Source organism: Eleutherodactylus coqui, chromosome 11 (assembly GCF_035609145.1).
Source record: "Eleutherodactylus coqui strain aEleCoq1 chromosome 11, aEleCoq1.hap1, whole genome shotgun sequence".
Classification (NCBI taxonomy): Eukaryota; Metazoa; Chordata; class Amphibia; order Anura; family Eleutherodactylidae; genus Eleutherodactylus; species Eleutherodactylus coqui.
This window is the reverse complement of record NC_089847.1, coordinates 124508599-124522581: the sequence shown is the minus strand read 5'-3', so window position 1 is coordinate 124522581 and position 13983 is coordinate 124508599.

Below are 13983 nucleotides of genomic sequence, written 5' to 3'. Positions count from 1 at the left end.
GCCCATTGCTTTCAATGGAGCTGGCTGTAGTGCCGACTCCATTGAATTTAGTGGGAGAACATTGCGCTCCTGTGCCACAGCTGTCACAGCTGTGCCAGAGGATTGCGAGCTTCACTGTATGTTCTCCATGGTGTCTGCGCTGCTGCTGCCGGCCCCATTGAGCACAAGGTGAAACCCCAGGAAGTGACAGCATCCAGGGGTTTCACATCCAAAAAAGACGGATGCCGCTGTTACCTGCGTTTTTAATTCCGCTGCCCTATATTTACTGCTGCGCATTTTTGAGTGCAGGTAAATATCGGGCATGTGACCGCTGCCATTGAAAAGCATTGGTTCTTTATAGATGCGGATCGCAAACGCAGGTAACATACGCACATAAAAAACACCCGTCTGACTGAGCCCTAAGACATAACTCTTGGGGCTGGGGAATAAACCCAAAAGCGCAGATGTTACCAGAAGGCACTGCGAACGTACCAGGGAAAACCAGGAGAAGTCGTCCTACCGGGCTCCGGACCCTCAGACACAGTGGGTTTGCTCCACCCCTTTTCTATCTCTTTGTCTTTTGACCCCGCAGTGACAGGCAGAGGGATAGACAGGTCCGCCGTTTCCAAAATCGGTGGTGTTCTTAGCGGTGAGACATCCACCAATCAACAGAGTTTGCTCACACTTCCTTTTTTGCACGCACATTTAGAAAAAAAAACTGCAGGTGTGTCAAAAACAGCGCAATTTTGTGAGACAAAGAACACATCTGGAACGCATAAAGCTAAATAACAATTTACGTCCGGGCGTGGTTGTGTCCTGCGAGCAAATAAAGCCCGCCCTGCTAGTGCAAAAGTAATATACACCGATACACACACAAACAATATATGTTTACGGAGCAAATGCGTTTCATCTAGTCACTCGCAAAAGCGCATAAAGCCGCCCTTAGAGTCTTTGGATGATCACAGTGAACACCCATAAACATCCGTGTTCAGTGCATTTTTTTTTTTTGCACAAAGACTGGAACTCATTAGACTAAATTAGCCATTTAAATTGGCGCATTTGTCTGTGTGCACAAAAAGTACGGTAAAATATACCAGCGTGCACACAAAAAAACGTTGTTCATAGTGCAAAAACGTAGCACTGTGCTGTTCGCAATTGTACATTCACCCGTGTGAAGGCGCCCCTACACCTGCTTCACACAGGTCTATGCACATTTGCGCACACACGAGCGTAGCGATTTTGCAGAATGAATGCCCTTTTTGCACACGCATCGGCGTATATTACTGTACGTTTTCGCATGCAAGGTGTGTTTATTTGGCGCACCGCTGACTATTTCATCTAATGAGTTCCAGATGTGTTCTTTTGCATTGTTTCATGCATCGCTTGCGTATTGCGCACCCTCGATTTGCTTCTCAAAGACGCAGTAAAATAAAGCATGTTCTATTTTTTTTTTTTTGCGCAACCCCGAAATGCTGCCCAAATAATAGAAATGTGAATGAACCATCATCATCATTGGGTTCTATCCTCTGCGTATTGAGCGCACAAAGTTTGCGTGTTCCAATATGCCCGTGTGAAGCCGGCCTACCCTGCAACCCACAGGCTACCCTTATCCTATACATGACCGGGATCTCTGTGTCAGGTCCATATGTCTCTGATCCATACTAGGAGTGGATCCCCTCCGAGAACATTTTATCACCCCTACCTTCTGCAGTTGGGACAGATGCATATTTTCTGCAAAAAAAAACAACAATTCTGGACCTCCAGTAAGACGAATGCATCGTTAGTAAGAAATACAACCCTACACCGAGCAGACGGCTTGAGACTGTGCCATGTTTTCAGTCCTCGCAACTCACAAGACCTGCATGCACGGTACGAGAGATGCTTCTGTCACCATGGAGACTTCATCATTTTCTCCTTGAGTAGCTGAGCAAATAGTCCAATAAAAGCCATTGTTAATATTGGCATGGAAATGAAGCCTGTCTACATAGATAACCCATCATCGTTCCCTATACTCAAATCTACGAGAACGTCGCCTCCCGCAAAATCCTGCCGATTGGGAAAGGGTTAAGCTCTCAATGATGGCCCCTTTAGGTTCTATTTAAAGGCGGGCAGAAGCTTCTATTCCAAATATAATACTGCAAGATACACGATGGGTAGCTAGTTGTACAAGAGCCAAGTAGCTGAGCTGCACATGTGTCTCACATGAAGGGGGATTTAACCTGGGTATCGGTGGAAGAGAAGGCGATATCCTCTGTCTTTATACATATAGTGAGTATGCTTAGAAATAAGGAGCGTGAAGGAGGTTCCCATTCGTCTTGGTTTTCTAGAACAACCCTGGTATTTACCAAAGAATGCATGGAATTGGGAAGTCAGAAGTGCACTGTGATTGGCTGCAGCAGTCTGTGATGTAAGCACCCTCAGGCAGGAAGTGACATGGGGGACCACCGGGAGACTCAGGGATCAGAGTCTTGCCCCCTGCTGAAACTAGTGGACTCATCAGGATCAATAGTATGTCAGTTTCTTGGGTCTGACTTACCCTTCCTTGTCGTTGAAGATTGGCTCTGTGACAGGGCTGTAATATGTCAGGCAAGGGTTCGCGTGTTTCACTAGGAGTTGTATCCATCACGCTGAGAGCTTTATAATACACTCCTTGTAAAATAATCCCTCCCCTAGAAGTTGTCGAAATCGGATGAAACTTTCTCTGTGTGGTTTTAAAGTTGATATAAGCAAGGGTAGTTTCACACGGGCGAGCGCGATATCGCCGCAAGAAAATCGTAGCAATATCACAATTTTGCATTGCCTGAAAATCGCAAGTTCGTGTGTTGTGATGCAATAAAACGAAGGCTCCATAGGGAAACGTAAAGAAGAGTAGAACTTAGTATGAGTGAAAACATTGCAAATGTGAAGAAAACCATTGAAAAGCATGGGTTTCATAATTCTGCGTCTTCACACGCTCTCATATCACGTAAAAATTGCGCGATTTTATCGCCCGTGTGAAACCGACCTAAGTGATTACAATATCAGAGCAAAAGGATCATTGATTGTGGAAAACTGCCCCCTTGTAGGGAGGCTCTGTCATGGCGTATTCCACAACTGCCAAGCTTAGCATAGACATACGCACTGACCCCCGAATGGCAATTGCACCTTCCCTTCAAGACCACTAACCAATCGAATTCCTTTGCATACCATGGAAGTAAAAAGATAAAAACAAAGTTACAAGAATCACAAGAGGTTGCTGCTGACCCCATACTGCTATAAATGTAGCTAAGATACTGCTAGAGTAAAGCAGCAACACAAATCTAACAGGAGGAAAGCAATAGGACCCCCCATTACAGTGACTTCCCATATACAGAATTATTGCAGGATGTAAACAGACCTGGAAGGGAGAACAGCAGCTGCAAAACACTATTAATGATCAGGCAGAGCACTCATGAATCACTCTGCCCAATCATTTAGTAGCTTGTGATAATGGCCTGTGTACCTTAATTTGTGACTGTCCAGCTACTGTGACTCTGTAAACTTATGAGCAGGTTCGGTGGGTCGATCCCCAGATATATCAGGGCGCAAAGCTTCCTCGGCATCGAGAGGACCAGCATTTCCTCTGTGGGAAGTGGGTGATACGGCTCCGCTAAAAGGAAGCGCCTGTAGGCCAAGTCCATGGCGGAGGATGCTATAGGGTATTAGTGTAGCGGGCCGGTGGACATCTCAGGCAGAGCTGCTGCAAGTCTCGGATTAATTCACCAGACAACCATATTTCGCACACCCGATACCCGCACAATTGTGCAATGAACTGCTCAATTTCATGGGGAATCGCAAACACCTGCCAACACCTGTCCTGCGCCAAAGTGAGTGGACCCCAGCACCACAAAAAGTACATTAAAATGCACAGATATGTGCAACATTCACTGCGCAAAATGTCACGCTGTCACGTGTGTTTTCGTGTTTATGCCCGTGTTAGTCCGCCCTTAGGATGCTTTTGCAGCACGGTGCACAGCACAGTTCATAGTTTTTCAGCGTATTACACTTTCTGGCTCTCAGCGTCTCTTCCTCCTTCTACACCTCATCTCTGCTTCTCATGATCTGCCCAACTAGGCCTTGGGGCTCATTCAAATGGGTGTAAGTATATTGTGGTCTATTATGCCCACGTATTTTGCCCACGCGTTTTTGCTTGTGCTAATACCCTGTGTAGATGCACATGCAAATCAGTACGCAGAAGGACTCGTGTGTTTCCCGCATCTCCACTGCGCATTTGCGCTGGCGCATTCACTTTAATGGCCTATGGCAGTGCGTAATATGGAAAAAAATAGGACATGCTGCGGTCGAACATGGTGTGAAAAAGTACGCTCATGTGAACAAACCCGTTAATATCAAAAGGTTCTATTCGCAGCGTATTGAGCGCACAAAAATTGCCTATGTAATATGCGCCGCAAATACACCCATGCGAACGAGCTCTTAGGCCCATACCTCAACACATGACCAGAGCTGAGCTTGCGAATCCCCATAGCCTCACCTGCTCCTTGCAGTTTACCCAAAACAGAGAACATAGCATTACGCCACCTGTGAATTACTAAGAGGGGTTACCCCGCCCCCCCATTTACAACTCCACAACTCCCTACAGTATACATACATCATGCTTTTCAATATGTATTGTGTATATTACAATCACCCTAAACGGAGCTACCAAGGACGCTGCATGTACAGTGTGATGACAGCGATACACGTTAGTTTTATTAAAGGGTTGAATTTGCAAAGCAGAAAAAATCCATATGTCACACAGATCATGTAATATGAGGAGATAGAAACAAGGACTTGTATATAATACAATGACAAGTGATACAACTCATTCAGATTGGGATTGTTCGCATATGAATTACCAGAGCAACCGCTCATATGTACCGTCCATTAATGCATATCCATTTCCTCTTGTCTGGAATATGCTATCAGTAGAGATGAGCGAGTATACTCGCTAAGGCACATTACTCGAGCGAGTAGTGCCTTAGCCAAGTATCTCCCCGCTCGTCTCTAAAGATTCGGGGGCCGGAGGGGGGTTGGGAGCGGCGGGGGAGAGCAGGGAGGAACTGAGGGGAGATTTCTCTCTCCCCGCTCCCCGCCGCAACTCACCTGTCACCCGCGCCGCCCCCGAATCTTTAGAGACGAGCGGGGAGATACTCGGCTAAGGCACCACTCGCTCAAGTAATGTGCCTTAGCGAGTATACTCGTTCATCTCTAGCTATCAGTCCTCTTGGTGCTGTCAATCATCTGGTGACCAACATTTCATGTTAATTCATATTAGTGATGGCTATGGTCATCATATACTCTAAAGCCCTTACGAAACATGTAGCCTTGTACTGTAGATAGGTGTCTAACAAGACATAAGAAAATCAAAAAGATCTCTTGTCTGAATAGTAAGATTTGGTCAAGTCTGAGAATCCATATATGACTCACCTCAGGCTAATGTACATGTCTCATGACCTGCCTACATTTGAAGGGACAGTCCTGGATTTTGGAGGTTGTCCCATTGTCCTTGGGAGGCAGGAGTGCAGTAAAGTCAAAAAGGGCAGGTGGAGGCACTATTATCATGGGAGGGAGACTAAGGGATTTTATCACTATGAAGGGGTCAGTGAGGGCACTATTACTGTGAGGGGGTCAGTAAAGGAAACTATTAGAGATTACTAAGGTAAGGGGCACTATTACTGTGAAGGGGGTCAATAAAGGGGACTATTAGAAAGTTACTAAGGTTAGGAGCACTAAAGGGGGTCACTGTGGGACACTATTACTACGAAGGGTTCACTGAGGAATGAAAAACATAGAAAAGTAGTATAGGAGCTGACAGTAGGGCAGCAGCACTTCTAGCCACCACCTTCAAACCTGGATGTGAGTGATTGTATTGTATGGACCTTTACTCTTTGCCACCTGGATACTAAATAAAAGTGAATTGTTATCTGTTAAAGAGGGCGAGGCCTAAATGTGACACCATGTGCAAAATATCGCACATAAAAATTATTGTTTTAAACTAAGCCAACTAAACTTTGATATAAAGTTAGACTAAACAGTTATAAAATACAACACATTTATCATTCAGCAGTGCTACTACAATTGTGCTACTTAAGATTGTCCTGTCTACGTTTGCACTGTCTAACTATTAGACTGTGTTAGCAAATAAGCCCTAATATATTAAGGGGCATTTATTAAGACCATCATTTGATAGGGGTTGTCCAGTTGTAATCTATAGATGGCCTGCCCTCAGGACAAGTAAATAGTAGTAGATCAGCGGGGGTCTATCGCCCAAGACTACTGCTGAACTGCTGTTGGTCACGCCAGTGCACTGAACTGATTTTGGCAGGCAGCAGAAAGGTCCATTCTTACTGCTGTGTCCAGGCTTGATATTGCAGTCATTGAAATGATTGGGAACTTGGCCTGCAATACCAAGCCTGGCCACTGTAGTAAGAACAGAGCAATCTACATCCTGCCAAAATCAGCTCAGTGTGCAAGCGTGCTGGCCTCGGCAAGCAGCTGTTCAGTGGGCGTCCTGGGCAACAGACCCACACTAATCTACTATTGATAAACTGTCCTAAAGATAGGCCATAAATAGTTTACAACCGGACAACCACTTTAATATAATTTCCACTAGTGCACTATATAAGTAGGTGCACGCCTCTTAATATTAAAGATGCATCTCAGCAAGTCTGTGCGCCTACACAGAAACCTTAACCTGAATGTACAACAAGACAGAGTCCTAGTGATTAAAATGGGAAACTAGACAAGGTGTACAGAAAATACAAAAATTTCCAAACTATGACATAGGGTCATGACTTCTAGAAAAGTGCAACAATTTGGGGGTATTTCCATTCAAGGAGCCCAAGCAATGACATGTGAGAAGATGTATATCAAGAGGGGTGTTGTGCCTCCTTAAGGAGAGCACCCAAAAAGTGTGTGGAGACACCTAGCGGGTGAGCAGGTCAAGAGAATGGCATTGTCTCTCCCCAAGAAGAGCACCCAGAAGGGGTATGAGAAGACACCTGAAAGGTGAGTGAGGAGGCTTATATGGTCATGCACGCTCCTCTGGGTAATTTATGCAAATAAGGAAGATGGAACAATACTTCTGTCTTGGTTTCCTATTCCCAATCATTGTTTTACTGACTTGTTAAAAAGTCGTACATTGATTTGAAGGAATGCTGCCCTCCAATAGGTGGCGCTGCAGAGGTATTGTTTCATCCTCCTTATTTGCAGAAGATATATACAAATATATCTTGACTTTAACTATATGAGAAAATATACTGTATGAAATGAAAATTAGTTTCTCAGTATTGAATTCATCAGTCTCCAGTATAACCTATGTCATATTCAGATGTTTTTATGCCATGGCACCCTAAGGGTTATAATGATATCAAAAACACTTAAATGACACCAAGTAGTCAAATATTAAATAACGAGCACCGCATCTAAGGGCAGTTCAAAACGGAGAAACATTAGGTTACATAAAAATAAAGTCTGACTTTGTGACTCAAATGTCACTCTTCACAGTTCAGTGACTCTTCCGAAATGTTACAGGCTGTCTGCGGTACCTTTCTGCGGAGTAACAGATGGTTTTCAATGTTGATTATTCAGTCACCGAAGGGAGATATTTGAAGGTTTCAAAAAGTGAGTGGAACTTCTACAGAGCCAAAAGATTTTCTGAAGATTGCTCATTGATGGAAGGAAGAAAACAGGAAGGATTTGGGTTCTTTTAACTTCAGAAGGTTCTCCATCCGTAGGAGAGTCTATCAATGTTTGTCTGGTTGAATCTAAACATGCTGCACGGACTTGACCAGAATCCGGCATCCATAAAATACTGACTTCATTGAGACATGTTAAAATCCGAACAGGAAGGACATACAGTGGCGTGACAGAAACCGACGCGTTTCAAGCCGTCACAGCAGCTCTTAGCTTAAGAACATGGCACACCTGCATAGCTTAAAAAGAAACTTACAATGAATAAACAAGCAAAAAAGTAATCATGTGACTAAGCAGAAAAAAGGGAGATCAAGTCACATCTTGTGTTTAAATCAAAGGGGGTGCTGGCTTTCAACCAAAAATGTATGTTTCTCTATTAAGTAATTTTTAATGGTGGTTACCTCCCCTAATGGGATGACTGACCCATTCATGTCTACAGCATGCATAGATGAATAAATGCCAGCAGTGTTGGACTCTCTGCCTGAGGGCTCCTGCATACTGGCGAGAGCGATATCGGGATGTAATTGATGCCCTGATATCGCTCTCGCAATCCTTCTTGAAGCCCTGGGTGCAAAGCGTTTTTGCAGGGAAACAGCCTCTCATCCCAGTAGGGCTGAAGGAACCTCCTGCTGTGGCTGTCAGGGTTCAGTCACACGGGCGCCTCCGGGCCCCGATGCGCCCATGTTACTGCAGGATAAGACGGGCGCATCGGCGCCCGGAATGCGCCCGTGTGACTGAGCCCTCACAGCCATGACAGAAGATAGAGATCTTCTCCCATTCATCTCAATGGGGCCAGCAGCAGCGCCAGCCCCATTGAAATCAATGAGACACAATTGCGATCCTCCACCACTGCTTTGACAGCAGTGGCAGGGGACTCTCCATGACAGGGATTTTCAGGGGGTGGAGTGGGGGGGCCTTGAACTATAAGCCCACCCAAAATTAATTATTAACTGCAGAAAAATAAAAATAAAAAACTAGAATACATCACCTTAGTAGCGCTGTCATCTCTGGCACATCTGCTTGCAGGTCCTGCCTGATTGAAAATCCCCACCTCCTGAAGTGCTGCCTCTGATTGGCTGAGCACTGTGACCAATCAGAGGCAGGGTTCAGATATCAATTAATGACGGTTTGGTGCTGCCTCTCATTAGTCACAGCGCTCAGCCAATCAGAGGCAGCACTTCTGAAGGCGGGGATTTTCAATCCCCAGCTAGAAAAAAAGCAGAAGAAGAGTCCTCAGACCTGCAAGTAGATGCACCGGAGATGACAGCGCTACTAAGGTGATGTATTCTACTTTTTTATTTTTGCTTTTCTACAGTTATTGATTATTTTCAAGGGGGGTGGGGTGTTATATTTCAAGCCCAACCCCCCACCCGAAAATTTTTACACGGAGATTCCCCTGCCACTGCTGTGCCGCTGCTGCTAGCCCCATTGGAAACAATCACGAGCGGGGTTGTTGATCCGGGTCTTGGAGTCAGGTAGGAACTAAAACGCTGATCGATCCAGGATTATTCTGATTGCCATTATGGAGTTGGGAAGGAATTTTTCACCCAAATTGGTTAAATTGACTTCTGCCACATTGGGTTTTTTTTGCCTTCCTCTGGATCAACAAGGGAGGGGGGGGGGGGCAGAAACAGGCTGAACTAGATGCACATTGTCTCCTTTAATCCAAACATACTTTTGTTTTTGAGACATTCATAACCAAACAACACCCAAATTTGGAATGGCCACATATGAATGACGCAGAATGCGTGAGCCAGGTGGCAGGTGGGCCACTATGGTCAAAAAACAGACTGGAACCGAATTGACCCAACGTTGGGGCTTTCTTCGCTACATTCTATGACTATTATGGAGATCATGGCTCTTTATACCATTACGGCTTTGGAACGGCACTGCAGTGGTCCTGCATCATACATCACATGTCCTCAAAGGACAATTCTGATTGGATGATATTATTCACAGTCTACCAATTTATCTGCGAATTTCGAATGTTGCTAAAAGGTTTCCCTCTCATAGAATGACATAGATAATAAAATAGCAGTATCCAATCTCGAATCCCTTTGGACTACCAGATGACTCACAATCACAGAACCCGGTTAAACCTCAATTTACCGTATATTATGTAGCAGGTCTGCAGCAGAAAAGCTACAATGTTCCTTATGAAGGGGTTAATCAATCAGTAGTAAAACATGGCAGAGAGGCAGCAATTTCATTGTCAACCTGCATATAATTTATTTGCAGTAAGTGAGCCCCTGGTCCAGGCTTGATGTCTCCTTGTATTGTAAGTGTCACAGAACTGCCCACTCTAGTCTGGGAAATCGTCAGCCTTAATCCAAGGAATGGATTGGAAACACTGAAACTCTCTCCATTATAATTTCACTTAAATGCTCTCAATGTCTGCTCGGAATATAAAGAAATAAAATGTTCTACGCTTTCGGAAATAAAATATATCTCCATGCACTTTTCATCAGGCTGGGACACCATTACACCCAGTTTGGTCACATTTGCTAAGTTTTATGAAACAGCCTGGAAAAGCAATTTGTTTGAAAAGTTAGTGATATCATAGGCAAACGCATTAAACTGATTGAAAGCTGCCGAGGGTACTTCATCTTGTGGCATAATTTCTCTTTCCCGTAACTGCGGTGTATTGAAGATGACTATTACATTGAGTCTTAGCTGCTAAGGTAACTGACTGGTAAATAGGGGAAGCGTGCTCCTATGTTATACGGTAGGACAGAGTCATTGTTGGTTACTTCTAGGGTTGAGTGAATCCAAACAGTTGAACCCCGTTTCAGGTCGAATTTTGTGGCTTGGCGTGAACTTGAACCTCAGGTGGTTTGTCTCGGTCAAACCCACTAAAATTTTTCCCCCTCCATTAATGTGACCAATCACAGTGGTTTGTACTGTTGTCTTGCAGTGCTGGGGTCCTAGGTTCAATTCTAAGCAAGGATAACGTATGCAAGGATGCTTGTGTGGGTTTCTACGAACATTCATACAAACTCCATGCAGATATTGTCCTTGGTAGGATTTGAACCTAGGACTCCGGTGAGGAGGAGGGATTTTGGGGCTCTTAGATAGTTTTATACACCGGTTTTAGGGGTATTGCTGTAGTTTAGGTTTGGTTTGACCTAATTCAGACCAAACCAAACTTTTTGTCGAAGTTTAGCGAACTGAACTTTTCAAAAGTTCGCTCAACACTAGTTCTTTCACCCAAGGGCAAAAATTCCCTTCTAGTTGTGTGCTGTAAGAGATTTTGTCACTCTTCCAAGTGAGTGCATATTTTTTAGGATGGGCCATTTGCTGATCATTGTGGAGGGGACTTCTGGGACCACAAAAATCCCCTGAATGAAGAAGACATAGTTCTTCAAAGGTTTTCCTTGCACATTGGGACACCCATTGAAGCTATGCTAGAGCCCCATTCACTTGACTAGAGTAGTGGAAATAGACTTCTGCAGAAGAGTGTTGTGGGAATGCTATGTGCAGAGGTCAGTATGCAGGGAGGGGGAGGAGGTATACTGTCCTCATTACCTCTTGTCAATAGTGTGTATATGCTTTGTTTCATTGTAACCCTGCTAAGTGCTGACAATATGTTGACTGTTGACCCGATTCTTGATGTAGATAGAAAAAGCTGAAAAAAGGAAGGATGTGTTAACCTATTGTGAGTACTCAGTAGCTAGTGTGAAAAAGGTACTTTTTTGAAATTTAATGCCATACTTGTCCACGTATCTACGCAGTCCCATTCACTTAAAAGCAGCAATACCAATTATAAACTAATGGCCAGACTTGGTATTGCAGGTTAAGTTCCCATTGAAATTAATGGGAACTTGGCCTGCCATACCAAGCCTGGCCACTACAGTGAGACCACAGCTGTCTGCAGAAATCAGCTCAGCGTAAGCGCACCACAGCATCTGATCGGTGGAGGCCCATGATGATGGACCCACGTCAATCTACTATTCATGACCTATCTAAAGGATAGGACATCAATAGTTTACAACTGGACCACCTCTTTAAGGGGTTAAGCACTACAAACTTTTAGTACTCAAAAATGTGAAGACTGTCCACTTTTCTCTTATTTGGCCCTTCTAACTCCAACGTGATATCACTTTATCCCCGATATCATTGCTCCACGAGAAACATTCTTCAATTATAATTAAACCAGCAAACGATATCAACCCAACAGATGAAAAACTCTTGGAAATATTGAACAGGGACTGAAGTCTCTTCAAAGTCTTATGATCCAAGATGACTGTCTCCATATATGCCACTCTCCAAGTTGTTGACGAGCTTCAGACATTAGAAGTGAGGCGAAGGCTTCAGTAAACAGATCTGCCAATTTTCTAAAGGAGCTACTTCAGCCTGGCATTTCATTCAGCAGCTAGATGAACTTAAGACTTGGATATCAGCCTCGAATTGATTGCAACACAGATGGTCCCTCTATGCACTCACCAGCCGGATTAGTGTTCTTCCTTTCACCTTCAAATAACCCTGAACAGTGGGAAGAATAATGAGGGGGTGTTCTCTCTTCAACGAGGAGGTAGAGAAGGGCAATTGGGAACCTGTTGATGGCACATAAGTGTTAGGAATCCTCAACTTAAATAAACTAAGTAAATAAAGAAATATCCCCAGGACTTGGCAGCCATAGACCTGTTCAAGCAGGGCAATAAATCAAAGAAGACAACAACTCTACCATATTGAGGTTGGGATGTTTAATGGAAAATCTATTGCACTTTCACCCTTTGGACTCCGCTCATTATTAATCACACTGCCGCAAGAACGTTTTACATGAGAGAGGAAGTGTTTTGGCTCATCAGCCGCCGAGTTATTTAGGGACACTTTGGGCTTGGTGCTGCTCATTTGCACGGCATTCGTTTAGTAATCCGGATATTCGCTGGACAGAACGTCCCTGTTATCTTTATCCTTCCAACTGAGAGTTAGGAGTGAAAAATCAATGATCGGTTTAATGAAAAAGGAAATCATTTATTGGGGGGGAAAAAAAAGTTCCCGGTGCTCATAAGGATTTTTGAGAATTATTTTTTATTTTCTTCATTAAAGGGGTATTCTGGACCCATTAGGATATGTCATCTGTAGTTGTTCAGTGGGGGTCCACCCTTTGGATTTCCTGCCAAACAGTTGATTTTCTAACCTACTGCCATTGCAGCGGGGCTAGACGTCCACATCGGTGGTCAGAGACAGAAGTATGATAGACGGCTTCCTTCATTGAAATCAGTTGGAGTGATGCTTTCTATTACAGTTCCGGCTCAACATTGGGGTCAAAGATGGAAGTGCAATAGATATCACTAGCTTTTATTATAATGGGAGTGAAGCTTTCTACTGCACTTCCATCTCTGACCACCGATGTGGACATCTGGCCAAACTGTACTGTCAGAAGCCCGGAAAATCAGCTGATCAGCATCAATCCCAAGTGCTGGACCCTGGCCGATCAACTATTCATGACCTATCCTGAGGATAGGTCATCAATACTTAATGCCCAAAATACTCCTTGAGGGCGAAGTCAGTCGAGCGTTTTTTTGCGCGCACCTGTAAACGCAAAAAAAAGGGCGTCTATTAGAACCATTGGTTTCCTATGATGTGTTCACATGTCCATTTTTTACAGGTGTAACATACTCGCACCTGCAAAAAATAGGACATGCGTGCACCGCGAAGGTTTATGCTGCGCAAAACATCGTGTGATGAGGGAGTCCCTTCATCACTGAACACTGTGACATCACCTCTCCGCTGCTGTGCAGCTCCGGCGCGTCTTCTCCTTGGCTCCCCGGCACTGTTCTAAAGCACTTTCTCCTGGCCGGGGATTTAAAAATCCCCACCTCTTGAAAGTGCTGGGTCTGGTTGGCTGAGCGCTTAGTCAATCAGGGCAGCGCTCAGCCATTCATTGAAAGCAATGGGCATGGTATTGGGCAGGCGCAATTTGCACGTCCGTGCAGCACATTTTTTTTGGGGGGGGGCACGTAGGGGCATAGAAAAAAGTGCTCATCTGACTGAGCCCTTAAAGGTATTTTCAAACTAAAGTAAATTATTCCCTAGCCACAGAATAGGGGATCTATGTTTGATCACATTCACTGGGGGTCAGGTTAACCCCTTAATGACGCGGACCCTTTTTTTTTTTTTTCCATTTTTTGTTTTTTACTCCCCCCTTTAAAAAAATCGTAACTCCTTCATTTATCCATCGATGTCGCTGTATGAGGGCTTGTTTTTGCAGGATGAGTTGTAGTTTTCAATGGTGCTATTTAAAGTACCATATAATATACTGAAAAACTTATTAAAAATTCTAAGTGG